Genomic DNA, 22,477 nt, shown 5'->3' with positions numbered 1-22,477 from the left:
GGACCTGAACCCGAGGCCTCTTAATTTACTGGCGAGGACTTAACCCCGTCGTCACTGAGACCGGCATAAACTCGCACTTCACTTGGGATCTTTCCTCATGAGCAGGTTAACACCATAGATAAGTTTCTCTCCGCACTTCCTCATTACACAGGCCAACAAAAAATTTTGTTTGAAAACTTTTTTATTTTAATAGCTGATCTTTATAGATTTTGATGTGCCAAATCCAAACCTGGCCTTGGTTTTTTGTATCACCTATAGTTTCCAAGCAAAATATACTTAATATTTAGTCTAAAACCCCTATACGGTATACAGGGAAATCAATGAAACACTGTGTTACATCATAAAATTGTTTGTATTTACTGTTCACTACATCGTGATAAAATTTGCTTGTATTTACTGCAGCGTGATAATACAGGGTTCACCTGTCAACTGGAATTGGTCTACATTTTCTTTCCCTTTTTACCTTCAAGCTTCTTGTGTAGCTTTTTCTGCGATGAATCACTTGCTGCACTTCTCAGTGAAGTACCAACAGTAATCCCCATTATCTTCGTTAATTAGACCTACTTTTTCAATTTTTTTAAGACTATAAAAAAGCTGTTAAATTCTTAAAATATTGCTTCATTTTTATAAATTTAACTGTAAAATGTGAATAAATGGTGGGTGATACAACTTTATAACCATCATATTTAGATTCAGCGATTTTAAAAACATAAGAGTAAGGTATTTTCAGTAAAAAAGTTTTTTCATTGTTGGCCTGCGTTATAGACTATTGAAAAATTCTTTTTTCCTTTCCATTCGTGTAAAGGCGTATTGGGCACACGCAGATCAAAATTAAAGGGAAACTGGGAAGGGATAGGTATGCTTTCAAATTTGATTCCGAATGGAAAGCAATGATTGGCTAAGCTATATTGTTACATCCCCGCTAGGCAACCTGAATAGAGGAAAAAGGAACGTGTGTTATTCACTCACTCTTCCCTTATGATGTGAAAGATCGTGACTATCGGTCACCTACTCCGTATGCCAATATTAAATGGTAGAGTAAGTTGTAAGGATCCATGCGTTAGCATAGCAGTTTCTCATTCCCCCCATTTTCCTCTGGTATAGCGTCTCGCAAACATTATAAGGTCCAAAGTGCTAATAGTGTAATACCGCTTGTATTTTCAAGGTTCACTTAAAGCGACGCCAAGATGGGTCACGGGGTGAAGATGTTAAGACCTCTTAAAAATATGGATGGAATCAGCAGGTTATGGGGAATCATTATATAATCTCTTATTTTGCTGGATCAAATATGAGCAAATCTGGGTGTATCTGGATGGATTTTTCAGATTGAAAATTTTGAAAAATAGAACGGTAGACGGCTGTATTTAGAATGCACTTAATTTAACCCACCATTCGACACAAAGAACATGACAATTTCATTAGGATCCTGTCATCTACATCATTTATCAGTAGTCCTAAGATTAGTTTGACACAGCTCTTCATTCCGCTCTCCTATTTGCTAGCTTTTTTATTCTTCTCTTTTTGTTTCCTATGTGACTCATTCGGAGCCGTTCCTTGCCCTTCTTCAGACCACCTGTCCCCCTACCATCGTTTTCAAAAGACCACCATGCCTCATAATATGGCCAGGTAATTCTTACACTCAGAGTTTTAAGGATGCTTCTCTTTTCTCCCTATCTTCTTATTACTACCCCATCACTTACTCGGTCGATCAAGGTATCTTCATCATTTTTCGGTAGCACCGCATTCCGAATGCTTCCACTCTAGACTTGTCCGAAGCTGAGAGCGTCCAAGCCTCGCTCTCAGAGAGAAACTTGCTTCTTCATAGCACTTATGAAATATTTCCTTTCTTCTATACATGTATTCCCAGATTTAAGTAGAGTCTTCTTTTGTAGAAAGCCCTCTTCGCATGTGCTACGATACTCACTGTTTCAACTGACTTCACCACAGTTCACTGTACTCATCAAAATTCCATCTTCCTAGATTTCATATTTAAAAATTTGAGGCAGTGTCAATGCTTTTATCATTTATGATTCACATATTTTTGCAACACATTCTGATACCTCTGATCTTCAAATTGCGCTCTTTTCTTCACCCGAGGCTTCTTCTAATGCATTCAACTTTACCATTCTTTCCCAGAATATATTCAAACTTCCTTTTACCGAATTGATTTCCCAAGGAGTCACGCGTTTTTGACGCTATGCAAATTATTCCAACTTCTAATTCTTCTTTCACGTTTACCTACCTTGTTATAAAAATAATGTCTGTAATGATTCTAGACTTCCTAATTACGATCATTTAAATGTGATTGCCGAACACGTTTTTAAAAACCCATACTTACTCGGGGAAGAATAGAACCGGCGACCATCGGTTTCGGGGGCGAGAACTTGACCCCGCCATTGCCGACGAATTCATATTCATGGCCACGAATAGTAGAAAAGAGGATTATCATGTCTGCCTCTAAATATGTTGATAACCGTCGCGCATTTAAATGGGCTTACAAAAGTTGCCACTCACTTCGTTGAAGAAGACAGTGATCCGAGTTTCAAGGGAAAATTAGGTATAATTAGTGGTGTTCACCGAAATTTAAAAGCATGATGATTAGATCTATCGAATTCGTAACTTTTAAATGCTATTCATCGTAATCACAAAATATTGGAAATAGTGGACCACAATGCACTTATCACCGCGCCGTGGACATTTTTGAAAGCCGATTAAAATGCGACCTAAGTGGCAACAAAAATCAGCCTTCTACGGGATGCAATTGGGCCTCTATAAAATCCCCTTGTTAACGGTATTCCGTTCCCCGGATGCTGAAGGAAGCTTGTGGGAGTTACGACATAGGTTATTCTACAAAGTTATTACCTAGCGAAAAAATAGGGCGCGGTACACATTCTTTGCGTGGTATTTGAAAGGAAACAGAAAGACAATCCCGGGGGAGAAGGAAGAACAAGCAAATAGGGCGATAAGGAACTCAGCGGATTATGTTTGGTACTGTTTGGCAGCTAGATTGATTCATGGCTTCCTTTCTCTTGCTTTCTTCAGTCCATCGAGTAAATTCTCTTTCTCTATACCGGATTTTCGAGAGTTAGGTGGAAGATATATATGGGTTAGGGCGATAAATAACCTCGTAAGCTAGACAAATAAGACATAAAAAGTTGTCCATCTTCTTTTGCAAATATACCACTCGAATCTCTCGCATAAAATGAAAAGAAAGGAATATTATTTTATGCTGCCTCAAAAAATGATTGTAACTACAATGAGGACGGTTCTCAGGTGATATATTAATATTTATGTTTTTAAAATATGTCTCAATGGACAAGTGGAAAGAAGAAGAAAAAAAAGGCTGAGAGAATTGGCTATCCTGAAAATCACGTCGCAATAGATAAGAGGCGATGAGCGATCCTATATAAATATTTGGAAAAGGAATAACTGTCTGTGCATATTTTAATGCTGAGATCGTCTTTTTTTCAACAAACGACATAGTATGAATATCAAAATGTAATTTTGCCATCTTACTAGTGAATATATCACGTACATACCGATGAAAAAAAACATTTTTTATGCTTCTTTTTTAAATTTATAACATATTTGTAAGCAGTGAAAGATAAATAGGAGAAAAACTCATATATTCAGATATAGTTCCTTTCACCTGATAGGAGCAAAATTTGTGCACGCAAGCATTCGCATTCTAGAAAGAAATAGAAAAAAATATTTCTTTCCCTTTTCCACATAACTCTATATTTCCCATTTCCATTATTTTTGTATATTCACTTTCTCTTCTGATACATTCTTTCCGCTCAGTTGCTCCAACCTGGGCATACCGCTGCCTTTGCAATTTTTCTTTTCTCTTTGGCCTTTCATTGATAGCCCTCGAGGACCCGTTTGAACGGTTTTCCGCGAGGGACCGTGGTGAACGGGAAGTTAAAAGGTAAGAACATAGGAGGGTGTGGGGGAGGAGACGATTTCCAGTACTGCTGCAGACACCGTCCCCAAAAAGCTCGTGTCAAGCCTCCTCGATAGAAACGGAGCAGCATTTCCTTTCCCCACCGTTTAAACACGCTCCAGTTCCTTTTTTTTTCCAGTTTAATTCCAAAACACTTAAATATCCACCTGCTTTGCTTGGTGCAACCATAAAGTTTCAGTAAGTACCTTTTTTATCTTCATTCAGTAATTTTCACCCTCTGAAAACTCCTACATGGGATAAAATACTTAATGACACTATTAATTTCCAACTTTTTCGTCAATGAAAGATATTTCTTCGCCTGATTCGCACCATAAGTTCGTAGACTTAGCGCTAAACCTCAAATAGCATCGAGAGAACTCATATTGGGTAATTTTCCAGGCTATACATAAATATCCGAATACTCTGGGTGTTCTCATCCTGACAGATTATAGCATGCAATAATAACTACGCATTTTTGAGTAACTCTTACATTTTATAACTTTATGACCAGTTCTATTAAAAACTCGAACATTCTATAAGTAATAAACGAGGACCACATAATCAGTGTAGTAAATTGACTAGTTTATTTTTAGATCTCCAATACATATAGCATGCCGAGATAGCTTAGATGGTCGTTAAATATTTATTTTTTACCAAATATGGATACCGTCCTTGAATAAAATTTATGTTATACAGTTATAATTGAGTATAGGTTAACAACGGTACTCTTATCTCCTCTATCCATTATAACTTCCCCAATTGAATTTCATCACAGCTGATTTTTTATGCACAGTTAGCTCCAGTTCCTTTTTTTATTTCCAGTTTATTTCCAATTTTCAATAGATCTATGCGTTTCTGAGTATTTTCGAAATTGAGCCTCCAATCGTTGTCTATTGACTGACACCCTTCGGCCCCTATCCTACTACCCTCCCGTACTCACGATTTCCCACACTCGTGCCCTCTTACAAACAGCACTCTTATCTTCTATATCCATTATAATTTCCCCAATTGAATTTCATCACAGCTGAATTTTTATGCACAGTGCTCCTTGAAAGAAGCGCCACTCAATTTATAAATTTGTTCCTTTTTTGCATGGATTTAGAAATAAAACTAGTATGTGATGTAACACATCATTTCATTTTGAACAGACAAACGGTGTCCCATTAGTACAAGTAATCTACACTTGTGATTTTACATTTGTCAGTACTAATCAACAGCAATTAATTTTCAGGGGGGATATTGTTTTTTTAACTTCCCTCTGTTAGTGATTGAGGATTGAGTCAAGTGTTCCAAAGATAGGCAAGACTCCTAGAAGAATTGATTGAACGTCACAGAAGAAATGATAATTGATAATATGAATGAGCTTTGAAGAATATTTCTCGCTAAACGTAGGTCAATTTTTAAAATCGTACTTAACAAGTGTGTACCTACTAATTCATGCTCTGGTGAACGCACTCGTAAAACTATTAATTCTACTATGGGAATGTTTATCAGCCAAAAGAAAACGGTAAATAATTTTCCTCATTAGATCACCAATTCGGAAAGTTCTTTTAAAATAATGTCATTGCTCAAGAAAAGGCAAAGAAATTTATCATCTTTTCTAACTAACTCTCTAATATACAAAATATATCTACAGTACATGCTTCCCTTGGATATTTTGGAGTTATTAGAGAAAAATATTCCGCGATTCGAATTTGCACTAAAAATTAAACAGTAGGTATTCAAAACCTTTTTTATTCGCGATTTTTTTTCTTTTTCAGCTTATATGGCAGATTTGAAGAGCCTGACCCAGCCGGAGGCCCGGTAACAAATCACCAGAATTTTTTGCTGCGCAAGCATAAACCTTTATATTTATTTCCATTCCTAGCTAGTGATTTTTTTCTTTTATGATGATGTTGCGTAACTACTCAGAATGGAATGAATGTCCTTATGATGCCAAAAGATATGTATTAATATTCTGGTCATAGATGCTGTTAGTAATACATGCATGTAATTGGATTGTGTGTCAAAAGGGATGAATGGAAAGCATGTGGCTTTGTTCCAAGTACCTATTCGAAAGGGTTAAAACTTTAGCGTGTGAACCACCTAAACTACCGTTACGTTTTCAGCTACTCTTGGGCCGAAGGTTTGATTCCTACCTGAGAGTTTAATTTGGTTCAAAATTTTTACTATAGCAACCTTCTGCGAATTGAGCTCCCTGAAAATTGGACCTGGATATTTTTGACCGGAATTTGTTCGGGCTACTTAACCGTATTTCGATCCGCTACCAGCCTCCCACTGGCACATAAATCGCTATTCACCGTCTCCTATTGTAACCATAACTCTCTTCCCATACATTTCTGCTTGAAAGTACTTTCAAGTGTGCTCAAGCTCCGGTTCATTCGATATATCGATCGTTTTTTGAGGTCAGAGGGATTAACTTCGCTTTCGATGTAGAATAATCAGGAAAATACCACCCTGCCCGTCATGACTGACAGTCACTTGTCATTGCAAGAAGTCAAAAAGAGTGCGTTGGTTGTCTTCCACTATTGGAAATTAATTGAGTTATTTTCGACTTTCAGTCAAATTAGAATTACTTACTTGCCGTAAAAATAGCGGGAGAAAAATAAAGGTATGAAACCTAGTATTTGAGAAAATTAATACGGAATTAAAATTAAATTCATCCTCTTCAATTCATTTAACTGGCTCAAGCACTCGGCCGGAAATCGAGGGATCCGGGTTTGAATCCCGGACAAGGGGAATGATTTTTTTCTCTGTGGATTTTTCGCACTCATTGTTAAAACGTTTCTCATCATTTACCCAGGAGTGCCTCTATTCGAAAGAAAAGATTGAATAAGGAACACTACTTCGTATCCTCGTAGATAATAATGTTAATTTTCTTTATTGCTAGAATCCGAAAGACTAAAAGTACCATGCTGGAATCACTTGCCCATGAATATTATGTTTTTAAGTATCTCGTACGCCACTTTTCCAACTGTGATAGGTTTTTTATTGTTACACATGAATACTTGCCGGCCTCGGTGGCGGCGGGGTAACGTTCTCGCCTGCCAAACAAGAGGTCGCGGGTTCGAGTCCCGCCTGGGTAGGTTTTCCCGGTCCAGGGCATGGTCGTTTGTATAGGTTTTGTTTGTTACATTTGTTACATTTTATTACACCGGGGTGTTTAACAAATGTAACAATTGTTATTGTTATTGTTACATTTGTTAAACAAATCGCTGTATAAATTGTAAATAACAATTGTTATTGTTACATTTGTTAAACACCCCGGTGTAAAATGGCCAGTAAGAGCTATTAGACAAGTTAAAGATTTATTTTATTTTTACTTTTTTCTCAAACCACCGGATACAGCTCTTACTGGCCATTTTACGTCCCTCTGGAGCATCGGCAGAATTTCATACAAATGCTTAAAGTTCAGCGTTCTACTTTTTTTTGCGCCGATAGTAATGAAATTTGGTTAACCATATTACTTCATTTTAACTTCTCAGGATTGCAACTGCCTTTCGGTACACCTGATCTCCTTTTTTATGTATGGCTATACTTTTGAAGCTGAAACTTATTCTCATACCATCTGAAAAATTGTCATTTACGCCGCGTAAAGAGGTTTCTATGTTCAATAGGAAGAAATAATGGTTTACCTTTATTCTCAATTGTTTTCCCTGCCTTCCGTAATAGGATAGTTTCCTTCATCAAAGAAAACGGAGGGCAATGATTGCGATTCGTTACCCACCATTAATGTATTCATAATATACAAATTATTTGGTTTTAGAAATACCGGTTTAGACGAATGGCAAGGGTCAGTTTTAACTGCATTTGAAAAAGGCCATATTGGCGCCCATGCAATGCCACTCCACGTGACGTCACAGGGACCTAGTTTCTATACGAGTAGATAGGAGTTTTACATCGTCTGAGATTACCAATGCATGCATGAGGCACAGAGCTCAGGGATATATGTCTTAATAACCACCTATTAAAACTGGCTATGGTCGGAAAGTTTTCCTCGTTTGATAAGGTATTAATAATCCTTATTTAAGCCAAGCGCTACCAGCTAGCATGTTACTCTGCTACCTGCTAGCATCCTGCGTCGTATCAGCGCTCAGAGCCTCACCCCACGGTCACCTCACTTGCGGTGGCGGGAACTAGAACGATGTCACACGGGAGTTTTCCCGGCATTCATACTTAGCCGTCGCGTTTTCGCGTACTTGAAAATTTTCACTTTTCATTTAATTGCGAAAAATAGATATCGTCATTTAAAAATCTAAAAGCGGGAAATACGTACTCCAAGAGTAATAATCTTTCAATTTAGGCAATAAAAAAATAAAAGGAAACCACCCTATTGGGTGAATTTTTTTAAGAACTCTTCTTCTTATTCTTTTCTTTTGGTGAAAGGGTTAATGCATCACCAGTTATATTTCCGAAAAAATCTCTCACTTCAACTCTTCATGTACGGTAATTGGAATGTTTTAAGAAAAACTGGCATGTAAAATAATCCTAAATTTCCCTTTTCCTTGACAAATTTTTAAAAATGTCTATCCTTCATTGTTTTCGAAATGAATTTGACTCGAAAAATATCATGAAGTGGTATATTACTAAAATGGAAAATTCAACAATGCTACTTACTGTAATTCAATAGTTCAAACTAAACTGGTTTTAACCGACCACTTTTTCGAGCGATACAATCATTGCATACTCAAAATTATTCGACTTTTTTCAATTTTTTTCTTTAATATCACCACTTAAGAATAATATCGAAGCCGTCTGCCATGTCCATAGTGAATTTTCTTGATAGGGTTTCATAGAGTGTTTTTATCATGAAATATTTATTCCATTGCCTTATCTTTTCTAATCCACCATGCCCGTACTCTCCTAGGGGGTTTTCAACTGTCCTTTTTCGCCCGTTTAATAGAGGGTACTCCGAAAACTTATTTCTTCGCCTTCCCTTCACCACTTTATTCCCATTTTAAATCGTTTAACTACTAAAACCCTTACCTCTTCATCAATCTGCTGTTTCGTAATTCAAATATATCTTCATTTTGATCCACGGTCCCCCTTATGGCTGCTAATCCATCTGTTAACATAGCAATTATATCATTTTACGTATTCCTCCAAAGTTGAGATATATCTCAAAAATTCTCTCTGTCCATTATCTAGCTATGTCTGCCAGTAAACACTTACGCATCTGGTATGTGTTATTATTCACTTGCGTTCAAGAGGAAACGGAGATTATTTATCAAATCCTTATCGAATTAGAAGGAAAAGGGATATTTTTCCTCTTCCTTCGAATTTTGGTGGTCCTTTTCTTTTTACTGCTCAATTTGGTCGTTTTGATGCCTTAAATTGATGAGTTTAAGCAAGCAAGTTGCTTCACAAAAGCTCCATCATCCCCTTTGAATTTCCCTTTTATTGCCCATTTTGGCTGCTAAATTGTTTTTAGCTCATTCAATTTCGACGATCACCATTCATGGTTCCCCCCATCTTCTTCTCAACCATCCCCTGTGCCTCTTTATTGAACGCTTTGTATTTTTCCTCGGGCGTTGTTAAGAGGTTTATTTCAATCTCTTTAAATTCAACCAAAGCATAGATCTTGGTAACGTTCAGCGTAATTTTAATCCCTGAATAAGTTACCATGATCATCTTTTATGGAACTTTTACTGTTGAGGTTCATACCGTCACTCGAATCTTTGAAGTCGCTTCCTTTAAATAGTCCGAGTTCATGTGCTTAATGCAACCGTATTTAACCTTACCCTATGTAATTGAAGGACTAATTTAGACTGCCATAATAAGTAAATGGACAATTTAAAAAAAATCATATTTTCTTCAAACTTTAATTTTTAGGCTTGATAAGTCTTCTTTGTTATTAATCTTATTCTGTGTTTCAGCAAAAATATCAGTAATTTAGGTGACTAATGATGCTGAACAGCCAGAATGTAAAGGTGATTATTTTTTGGAAAATCCTTTCTCTCACTCATCGTTGTTCACGGATTTATACAGGAAACTTTCTATTCTTCTTCATTCCATAAATAGTGAGAAAAATCAATATCTGTGGAGGCGGTAACTATTTAATCCCCTCCTATCTACTTAAGAGTACCATAAGAGCTGCCGTGTTGCACTGCAAAAGTTACATGCTTCATGTGAATATTCTAAAATTATTCTTATTATATTATGTTTTCAAGGCTTTGATGAGCTGCCTGCAAACGCTCATTTTCTTTTATTCACTTTCATCGCCACCTAAAGATTATATTAATTCTCATAGAACCACCTAGAACCAATCTAGTCGGATATGATAGGGTAGTTACTTTGTTACATTCCTCACAGCATTTATTAAAAACAAGAGGCAGCAGGTTCCGTTACTTCTTGATAATGGCCGGGAAAGTCCAAAGCCGTTAGAGTTTTAAAAAAAAATGTATGGAATATAACAAAGTTTACTTTTGATCCCATTTTATCACTATTCCACGAAGTGAACTTGCAAACCATTGATTCGAAAAGGACAGGTTTTCAAATGTCGAGGAAGCGTGGTGGCAAAACGCATGAGGGCAAAAAGCATAGGAAAGAGAGCTCCAAGATTACACTTGGAAGGGTTAGGAGATGATGGGAGCAATCACTGCAAGGAGTTATGTCAGGGGGGCAAAGATCAGTTTGCCACCTCCCTTCGATGATCCCCCTCTCACAATCCCCACCACTTAAATGTAATACATTCGTAAGCTTTTTTTTAATACGGTTGTTGAAATTACAAATTGTATGTTTGCCATTAAGAAGCTCTACGCTAATTATCCTTTATTAATTAATAAATTAATATTTACTGAATAAAATCATCGAGGGACATGCGGATGGCAAGAACGGTAAAGGAAGATCTCGAGCAAAATATATGAAAGAGATCAAGATAAATAAACGTTGCTATGAAAAGATTAGCTGATAGGAGAAATGAGTGAAGAGCAAACTAATCTCAGGATTGACCAGTGATGATGATAATGATGAAATTAATATTTATGCTAAATAATTTAAATGGAGAAACTAGAGAGCTTTTAAAACTAAACTTCTCCAATGTTGCCGCCCCCTGAAATCTGCTATCTGGCCCACCCTAGTTCTGGGCCTGCTCAGCGTACCTACCCCATTATCCCGCATCATTCCCTTCGAGCACGCAGGCTGCCAAACCTCTCGGGTTGGAGTCTTGTGCGACGCTACGGTCGAATGGCTCGCCCACCGAAATTAAATTCCTCGAATTCTCTCGTGATCTTTGGCGAGTGGAGAAGCTGAGCGGTTGAGGAGAGGATGAGGGAGATGGAGAAGATGGGGTACAGAGAGTATACCGAGTAAGAAAACCAGATAGTGGAGAGATGATGGGAGATTTACGCTAATGGTTATAACGATGACGAAATATGTACGAGGGTAGTTCAATAAGTTATTCAGGTTATTTTTTTCTGGAACAACGGTTGTTTAATTCAACATTAAAATTCATATAATTTTTGTTTTTTTCCCCCGGCGAATAATTGCAGTAAAGTTTTCTCGGGTTTTGCACCAGGTTAAGTTGCCAATTTGATTCCTGAAGCCCTGATGACGATGGGCGAGTTGTTCATCGAAACGTTGGAAGGAGATATGGAGGACAGGACCCTGGGTGAAACCCGAGAAAACTTTACTGAAATTCAAATATATCATATTCTCCAATCTTTTAGCTACAGAACACTATTTTTCAACGTAATCTCCATTCTACGGCTTGACGCCACCTTGAAGAGAGGAACTGCATGCCTACACGATACCATTTCACTGGTCGATGTCGGAGCCAACGTCATACTGCATCAATAACTTCTTCATCATTCCCGTAGCGATGATGAGGAAATACGCATTACCCAACGACTCAACGTGCCCTTTTTCACGGCCAGATCACTGTAGATATGCTGGAAGGGCCAAGGAATATCTGAGATACGCTGGTTATCCGCCAAAAGAAACTCAATCACTGCCCGTTGTTGGAACGCATCTCCGTTACAGACACCATTTTAACTCCGTAAGGCGCTGTCACATTCGGAAGTCAATGAAACTATACTAGACGAAGCGGGAAAGTTTGAAAATGTTTTTCAAACATTTTCAAACATTCCCGCTAACATTCCCGCATTTTCAAGCAAAACCAGTAAAAAAATGTGTTATGTTACTTATTGAACTCGTTACGTATAATTTGAGTTTCTCCCTGCGTGTAGTTTGAAGTAATGATTCTCCGGTTTTCCACCGGGTGTGTATTTGGGTGATTTGTCCTAACGCTTCCAAAGCTGAGTCTGCCATCGTCTCAGGGTTAGAATCTGGAGCCAAATTCTTTCCGGTATTTTGTTTACTTAGGTGAAGTCTACTTTGGGGAAATTGGCAGCCCAATCCAAAAACTGCTGTATGAAAGTATGAGTATGAAAGACTTGTTTGACGCTTGTTTTACCCAGTGAAATCCAGAAAGGAAGCAGAGCATCGCTTCAACATCGGTCGGAGAGCAAATTTATAAAAAACTAAGGTCCTATGACGCGCGAATAATTATTGGGATCGCATTGTAAGAGGCGATTTAAATTAATCTAGAAGAGAAGAACATAAATAGGAACAAAAGCTTTCAACTAAGCAATACGTAGGGCATGATAATCAAAATCTATATTCGAAAATAGCAATCATGGCAAAAAAAGATATATATCTCAATAAATAAATAAAATACCGAAAATATTTTGGCTCCACATTCTACCCCTGACGGCGATGGCAGACCCAGTCTTCGAAACGTTGAAACCAGTACCCAAAACCACACCTGTTTGGAAACCCGGGAATCATTCCTTTTTATGACGACGAAAGCTTCTTTTTTGCTTTACCTGTAACTACCTTTTTTCAGTACTGTAACTTCATGAATTAAAGTAGGAAATCTGTCGGTGTAACTTTATGCTTTTCGAAAGAAATTATGCTCAATGGGGCGCTGTATACGTGTTTCCCTGCCGTTTCATTTTTGATAGCGTGTACCGGGAAATAAATACTAATACTACATGAGTGCACAAAACCCGACCTTGGTAAAATGTTTAGTTTGGTATGATGCAGCTTTTATGGAAAGCATTACGTGCCCAGAAATATCATGTAGGTCTTAAATCTGGCCCAATTTCAGCATTTGTCCATGCGAAATGTAGAGTAAATAAAATTTGTTCACATTACTGTTAAAAATTAACTTACTTCAGGCACATTTATTAATAAAACTTCTACGTGACAAAAGCGAGGAGTGCAAGTTTCAGTATTATATCTGGTTTATTCAAATTATTTTTCTATTCAACTTTTGTGTCATTAAGTGAAATCTATATGGGCAAAATATTTTTATATGATGAAATTTTTATTTTTAAATCAAATCCATTGCCTAAATGTAGAATTTCTAGCAATAGAGATCTAATATGATGAAAAATACTAATATCCTTAGCAGTGACAGCAAATCTGTCCACATTAGATCACCTAAGTTCATTCCCTTTCTCTAATAAAATTTTGTAGACGTTTAACTAGTTGGTCTCTATACGCGCAGACATGCAACGAGCTCTAAAATTGGTTCACAGAAGCTGCCGGTGATCGTGTCGCCGCCATCGGTCATTTTATTACCGAATTGACTTTTGCATGATTTAACACTTTCCCGGCGAATAGAATGAATTAACTTTTCTCGGGTTTCCGCGCGGGTTAGAAAATCTAAGGTAGCTAAATCTTTTCAGCAGTGGCATAGGGGGACTTCCGGGAGTTCCGGACCCCCCCCCTAATGTAAAAACACAATTAATTACCTTCATAAATGAAAAAAATTTGAATAATCATGCATTTACCAAATATTTCTTCAACAAATGAATTTTTTTCGATTATGAAAAGTGTTAAATTTGGTTATTATTAGTACCTTTGTACATTATTATTAGTACCTTCAGTTATTATTAGTACCCTGTATTTCCAAAATTCTTTTTGGACCCCTCCCCCCCTCCCCCCAAAGAAAGAAATTCCTTTTCCACGGCTTTTCGGGTTCCATCTCGTCAACTATTCTCAAGGCTAATTCTATTCATTCAAGTAGCTTAGTATTAAGGAGGCTATTTGAATATATGGAATTAGCATTGACAATAGGTGACTTAAGGCTACTTGAATGAATAAATAAATATGAAAAGGGTACTTGAGAATAGGTGACGAGACAGAAACTGAAACATAGGCTGTCTTAGATTCTCATAACCGCGTGGAAACTCGATAAAAGTTTATCCATTGGCTTTTCATGTTTCAAAATCATGTACTGCGCAACATCGTTAGATTTCACAAAGACTTTAGATTCTATTCCCCGTTTTCTCATCTTCTCCCTTTGGTTGTTGGTCTCCTTGTCCACTGCAAGATCGGTCGGGTCCTTTTCCCTTCTAATACGGCCATCATTACCTCTATCCACTCGATCGGACTTAATAGGGCCAACGTGCCATACCACCCTCTGGACCCTTCTTCACACCCCGTTAAGTCTTTTCATCCTCTCCCATGTCCGTTATCCATTTCCAATGAAATATTCCTTTTCCTACCCTCGGTAAATCGCCCACTTTGGGCGTTGATTAATCTACTGCCAATTTATTTGAATGGTTAGAGTTGCATTCCAGTAATTCCTTTCTGATCGCGTGTCACTATCAAATCATATTGTTTTTTATGTTTAGTCCACAATTTTCTCGCAAAGGAAATTTTAAGGCATATTTTTATCATTGGAACGAAAGATGCCCATTTGAAAACTATGCATATGTTTGGGTGGTCATCACTCAAACTAATCAAAAATGCTTGCTGGTGCGCGGATGCAGCATAACAGTTGAATCCAAACAATTTATACGATCCGACTTTTTTAAATGCAACGCGGTAATAGCAATAGCAGCAGTAGCTACTCAGTATCAATAAAAGAATATGCATCATTGTCTTCTCTTTTATTTTGGGTTTGTGATTAAACTCCCCCACCAAGGCAGTTACCGGGTTTTTACTTGGATGAAGAAACATTGCAGTTGATTTTGCACAGCGCCCGTCCATATTTTGACTTAAAATTGATGGGATGGTGTCTTTCCTCGAGGAAACGATCGCGGTGTTTTACAACTGTAATTGATTTTGCAGAAGAGTCGAGTATTATGTATGCCGTTGAATGGAAATTCATGTGTCACAAACTCATTCAACAGGAGGTATGGTCGGAAATAAAGGTATTCATTGTAAATCAAGTGGAAATTTTTGAACGATAGAAACTGATAGATAGAAGTGAGAAGAAAGGTGAGAGTGGAACAATACATCTGATTTTCGTTGTTTTACTCATTTGATTCTTGTAATATTTTATGTACTTGTTTCTTATTGGGCCACTGTAAATTGGCAATATTGCTGTAAGTGGTAAATTTCAATAAAATAAAAAATTATCAAATAGCTTCTATAAGCTGCAAAAATTATCTAAGCGTTTAAAGTAATAACTCTCTATAATGGGATGTTATTAGTCTAAAATTGAATACTCATTTTGTAACTCCTTTTCTCCTTATTTATGAACAATAATGCTTGAAATATCTGCTTCCAACATATTTTAGCACTCCCTTCAAGTTTCTGCTTCCATAAATGCCACCAAAAACAAAGCACCCATCCACATTATGACCTGCAATTGACGGGCAGTCTTCTTGGAGGCAAAGAGTGCGGTGTATTAAAATTGGAATTTTTTTGCAGAGTATTCGGTCGATTAATATACCAAAGAATAATAATGACAATCTCATTCAACATGGAGCATCCTCGTAAAAAAGTAGTAATTTTAATGCCATTGGAACAATATTAAACAGCAACTTCTAATTGATATAAGATACACGTGAGAAGTTAGATGGGAGCGGAACAATATACGCATCTAATTCTCGTTATATTTTATTTATTTTAATCTAGTAATATTTTATGCATTTTCTTGTAATAATTCACTTTTAAATTGAAATATTGCTGTATGTGGACTCTCCTCTGTAATAAAATGTAACCACCCAGAAATTAGAGACTTATTTCATTACTTATTTCCTCCTTATTTGATATTTGTTCTGAAAATTCTTGAAATCTCTGCTGCCAACATAATTTAGTACTCCCTTCAAGTTCCTTCTCCCACGAATGCCACTAAAAACACAACACTCGTCCACGTTTTGACCCAAAATTGACGGAAAGAAGTCTTTCCTCGAGGGAACGAGTGCGGTGTCTTACAATTCCCTTTCCATGCATTAAACATCCGGCGTCTCCCTTCTCTCGTTACCACCAAGCCACCTCCCAAAGGGGAAACACGTGGTCTTGAGAGTAATCCGTTTGGTCATTCTGCCTTAACGAAGTGCTCCCGGGGCCTCGTCAAGGAGTAGGACCCGCAGTGGTTGACGGCTGTTTTATTCCTTACGATGAAATTTGGAGATATACTTGGTCTCTTGCGGCTCTTTGTAATTTGCCGTCTTTTCTCGCTTTCCTTGCTGGGGGTTTTAAACCGGAATTGTACAGAGGAGCAGTTGGACCCTGACAGTAATTCTCGAGTTGCTGAGGCAAGGGATATTCCACTCACGGAGAGATTTTTCCCCAGACGATTTTGTGTCGAGACAGAAACGAGGCAGAGTGTCTTTTCTTCGACAACGCTCGGTGGTAACAATCGTCATCTGCCCGTCGTATATTTGCTTATTCTAGATTCGACAACATTTTTTATGCTTCCAAACTACATTTTCATATTTAAATGGCTACATTTGACGCAAATACATAGTTTTAAGTACTTCATAAAATTATACTATCAATGCCAAAATTATATATGTAGCATTGTTCTTTTAATTAATTCAATTAACACTTCTTATAATAATTCTAATTGGGTTATGGAGTAGTAAGAAAGCGGCTATCGGTCAATAATCATTAACAAAATGCGGATTATTGGAAACACCGATGCATTAATAACGTTTTTTCATGGGCACCGCTTTTCATAATATTATTTTGAAATGAATTAGCTAAACTTTAAAGGATCGAGCTAAAATAAGTATTCAAAATCATTGTGGCTAACTGATTGTTGATATTCGATGTAGAATATTATCATATATATCATCACCATATATGTGGCATAACAAATTTTTAATAGTACGAACTCTAAAAAATAATATTTTATTATTCATTTTTATGGTTATGTCCTTTTCATTTTCATGACTTTCGGATGCGCTAAAAATCAGTCTTGTATCATGAATAGGTAATGTATAATTTTAATAATTCCCTATTAATGTCATCGGCAGTGTTTCATCATTTTCCAATGCTTACGAACAGGAAAGACTGCTTCGATACTAGAGCCGTCTTATGACCTCAATCCCTCCAACGTTGGGAATTCCATCCTTCCTCCCCGAATCTCCCCTCCAGGTCTCTTGTCTTTTAACTTCCCTTTGCCGTAATTGCTTCCCTTTGGGTCTTCAACAATCGAGAGACCCACCTCTTAGGAATGAGTCTCATTCAACTAATTTTCCCCTTAGTTCCTCGACACCGCCTCGATGCCATTTCTACTCGGAACCTCTTTTTCGCTATCTTTATTGGGGAGCTAGAGTCTTCAGAGGAAACAGTGTTGTGTTAGAATAAACCAGGATACGAAAGAATGGCAGATGCCATGACTGCTCTCATTGTCAGCACCTCATTGACAAATCTTGCATTAATGAATAAAAATTGTAAAAGGCTCACTTTAGCCGATTGATTGATTTCCTTTTAACAAATAAAAGACTTCAAAATTATGGATTATGCACATGTATCTCAGTATTATTTTTTGATTAAATTTATTCTAAAAAACTAAATGGCTTCATACTTACATAAAAAATATTTAGTAAAAATATGGTGGGTGAGACGATTCCAAAAAACAAAATTATAATGACTGATATCTTAACAGTGGCTGAAACCTGTGTCATTATTGATAATAAAAATTAGCTAATAGCTCCTTATAGCTGAAATATTGTGTTTTAAAAAGGATGCAAATTCCAATTATGATTCATGCTCATACATGACATTATAATTACTTTGTGATCATAAATCTGGTAAAAAGAAATTTAGGCTTCATTCTAAGATCCAGTATACTGAAAGGAATCTGCATTGAGTCAAGATTCCAGGAAAAAATAATGAGGATGCTCAGTAATACTTTGAAAGGATATAAGTTGCAATTACGAATCACGTCGCGCATATCATAATTGCTTTTTGACCAAAACTCTGGTGAAAAGAACGAATAGGCATCCCTCTAAGATCCAGAATACTGAGTGGAAACTACAGTCTGTCAAGATTCCAGGATAAAAAATAATGATAGTTGCCTCTTGATAACTTCTAGACTCTCATTTAAACTCGTGCTAGCTAATTACAATTAGTTCACAGTCAACTCTTAATAACCAGTTGACTTCCCCATTACCAGCATGTGAGTTCAAAGTTTTTGTTTATGCACACGAAAATCATTATTACGTTGTGAGCAAAAACCAAGTAGTATAAAGGTCGTGGCCTTTCAACGTTACTTCTCACTTTAAAAAATTTTGGCAAAAGCAACATTATATAAAGCAATGCGTAGAAGCCAAGCCACCCAGAAATGGTTGAAATTTTCCATGAATAATATGATTTGACATGACGGGGTTTGAAGTACCACTCTCAGTCACATAAAAGGCAGGTTTCTCATCCATCATTAATTTACACTCAAGGAAGATTGCGAGGTTTTATGAAGAGACTTCTTACCATGAGTATCCGTTAGTAGAATTTATAATTGACTCTCTTATGAAAAAGTCTTCAGTAATTAGAGTCAATTTTATTTTGTGCAAATTTGAGGATTAATGAAATAGATTTTTTGTCGATAACTTTTAAGTCCATTGTAGAAACTAAAGTGGCATTGCATGTTATTAAAGCACGAGAGCATTACTCGTTGGGGTGGCCTAAATTGCATTTTCTCTGAAATGGAGTAATATGCCCATTTTTGCGATGAATTTCCCTCCTTCTCCTTTCATGGTTCCAACTCATGAATTTCTCATACAAATGGCAAACTATTTGTCTTTTAACCCTTGTGACTGTACTAGAAAACTTACGCGAACGACTGTCTGGGGTATCTCAGGTACACCATTTATAATTTATAAATTATGTATAGTATTTTTGTCTCTCTTGTAATTCAACGCCATGGCTATTTTTTTAATGATATCGTACAATGTTTTGTATAATTTAGAAATACACTGTAGGCTACATTTTAAATATTTACTTTGACTTTCGTGCGAAATGGCAAGAATAATTGATATGTTGCTATTGTAACTGTACATTGACTAACATGCTATGGAAAAACAAATACAAAAGGAGCCATCATGTAGAATATTGGCGTTATTGAGGTCATAATGTAATAAACTGTTGCATTCAACTTTTATCCCTTCACTCTAACAACAAGCAAGGTTTTTTTTCTTCCTAACAACAGCTGTGAGGAGTAACTCAGTTACCCCACCAATAAAAATTGAATTTTTCAAAGACAATTTATATGTAAAAAAATCATTCGTCATCTAAATAACGAAAGAGTGGTTGAGCTGAAACAAAAATAAATCCAAGAGACAAAAAAAAATAAAAAACTTAAACAAAATCAACATAAATTGGGGTAACTGAATTACCCCGCTCGGTCACGGAAGGGTTAAAGGCTTTGGTATAACTTCAGATAAATGAGAAATATCGGGGATTCAAATTTTATTCTGCGGTAAACTCATTGTCTTTACAATATGTGCGGAAAGGCGTAAGTGCGACTGTAATGATGAGGATTTTGATGTTTCCGAGAGGATTGTTTCTCGCCTATTTTCCCTCTTGTCCATTGTAGTTGGTTTTGGATTCACCCTTCACGGTTACTCAATGAGGGTGTTTGAAGAGACATTGTATCCACCTATACGCATTTATATACCTTCTCGAGGGTCTCTCTCATTTTAACCTTCTACCTGGTATCCCAATCTACTGAGGTGCAAGGGATAGCATTAATGGCTTCAATTCACTCGGCAAATAATACCTATTATCTTTCTTCCTTTCTTCCCTTAGTATTTCCATCACCGCCCGGCAGTCCTCTTCAATGTTCCACGTGTGTGGTGCTATGGGTAAAGGACAGGAGATAGAGGGAGCTTGGTTAGGTGAGTACCATCAATATCTTATTTCAACTTCACTTTCCTCTGTAGTTCGTCTATTTTTCACCCTAAATGCTCACGATTTCATCATGGTATACTATTTCTTTGTGTTTTCTTAGACAGAAATAAATTAAGCGACACACAATGATGGTTCATTGCATTGAAACCTTTATGAATCCATCTAAAGGTAGAAATGTGAAACCGAGTTTTGAAAAATTATGATTACTCTCTTATTTAATATCTTACTTGCACTTTGAGTAAAATAAATAATTAATAATAGTTAAGATAAATAAATATAAAATCGCTATAAAAATGAATAAACACAGGATATTGACGAAATTGAGCCTGGTAGACTAGTTTATCACCCGTGATTCATCAAATTTATTGTCAGGCAGATGGTCAAAAACCCTTTCGTAGCCCTTATACTCCCTAAAAGTTAATTTGCTCCTAAATCCAAGAGTTAGTACAAGAACGTCATACTTAAAATTAGCTATCGTGATCCTTGTAAAAATAAAAAATTAATGTTAGAAATTCGTATATGCTACCATATGAGGAACCTCCAATACCTCGTCGATCATTCTATTTTTTCCGAATCAATTAAGCTTAATAAATTAAATTAATAAATTTAGCTCCCGACCCTACGATTTACTATGCTAATAAAATGAAAGTTTTTACAGATTGTGATTCATCTCTCTTGTTTCTTGCAGTAATGGTGCGTATGTGCTGAATTGGTAGGAAGGATAACGAATAACATGATAGGGTAAACTACCCAGTTATTGGCACTTTAAGGACCTTAACGAAGAAAATTAACTCTTGTGACCATTGTGTCACAACTTCAGTTTATTTATAACTTGCCTTAGATCTGAGAGACATGTTGCTTTAGTATTCCCATGTTAGCGATTTATATTATACATACTACTATTTACTAAAAATAATTGTTTAAAAAGTACCATAATCCCAGTTATTGGCACACTTTATCCAGTTATTGGCACACTGTATTCCAGTTATTGGCACACCAGATTTTCATGCACTGCTTAGCACATTTTCTTTTAAGTTATAATATAATAATGAAATATAGCCTTTTTCAGCTACTGAATCGATAATTATCTTACCAGTAAGTATATTAAAACAATGAGAGGTGGTTAAATATCTTTAAATGAAAATCCAATGATTTAACTCTAAAATTTTGCGTTTTAATGATTTTACGCTCAAAACAAATTATTTTTGGACCGTAAAAGTAAAACTTTACATGTTTAGTATTTATTTAGATTAATATTTGTTTTGTCTTTTCAAAATATCTATAGATCACTTTGGGAAGTACTGTCCTCAGGAAACTCATAGCATTCATGACAAATATATAGATTAAAGACAGTATCATCTGAAAGATGCATTTGGTGTGTTTTTGGGACTCAATTTAGGTGATACAACTTCTTGCAACTACTGCATTCAATTCCTACCTTCTTTTGCCCCACAGTGGAGTTACACATACCATTGGTAAATTCCTTCCACTGACAGGTGTGAGTACGACTTTTCTTCCAATGCCAGTGAACGATGAGATTCAATGGCGAAAGACTTTAGACATTGTTTTTGTGATAGATAATAGTTGGTGAACGGGGGAAATGATCTCTACGGCCTCTATAATAGAGGATTCAAAAGGTGGTTCTCAATTGTGTGTGGCGCAGCAGGAATTTCAGATAATGCTGCCTCAGTCTCCACAGAAATCTATCGGTAGTCGTATATTCTGTGTTATGCTGGTTATGTACAAGTACAATAACTTTCTCACCCGTTCCTTCTTCCTCATTCTCCATCAATTTGCATTGTAATTTGATAGCGCTCCCACAATCTATATAGAACTCTGAATTCCTCTCCTTTTCCCAAATTTTGTTGAATACTTTAAAAATTTTCACTTTGCTCTTCCCCAAACATCAAAGAAAAATCATCTTATGGAAGTGGATTCATCTTACAAACTGAGATATTCACACTGACTTTGGATGAACGCTTTCCTAGGCACTTAGAATAATCTATTGCGTCGGCATTCCATGTATATAGACCTAATGCCCTGAAACCATTCTTAACTATTCTAGACAAGTCAATGTTGTTCAATATAGCTTAAAGAATGGGAACAAAATCCTCTTTTTTATCGGCGTTAGGGTTTTTGGTCTATTCGAGTACGGCATCCTTCCGCTTAGTCTTTATTGGCCTAAAGGCAGCCACATCAGCGGGTTGCAATATTTTTGTAGAATTTTGGTACAGAGCAATTAGAATAATTTGAGATTCTTTGCATAGCGAACTTCGGTGGAATGGCAGATGGGTTTTGTGGCCATCTACAAACAACACTACTGGTAATGGGATTTTATTTTCCAAAAGATAAAGATGAAAAAAATTCCCAATAAATTTAAAAAACACTTCTGACCTCATCCACCCATTGTCACTGCGCCCTATTCCCCATTTTTTAGGA

This window comes from Ischnura elegans, chromosome 9 (genome assembly GCF_921293095.1).
Source record: "Ischnura elegans chromosome 9, ioIscEleg1.1, whole genome shotgun sequence".
In the NCBI taxonomy this organism is placed as follows: Eukaryota; Metazoa; Arthropoda; class Insecta; order Odonata; family Coenagrionidae; genus Ischnura; species Ischnura elegans.
Note: the sequence above shows the minus strand (reverse complement) of the source record.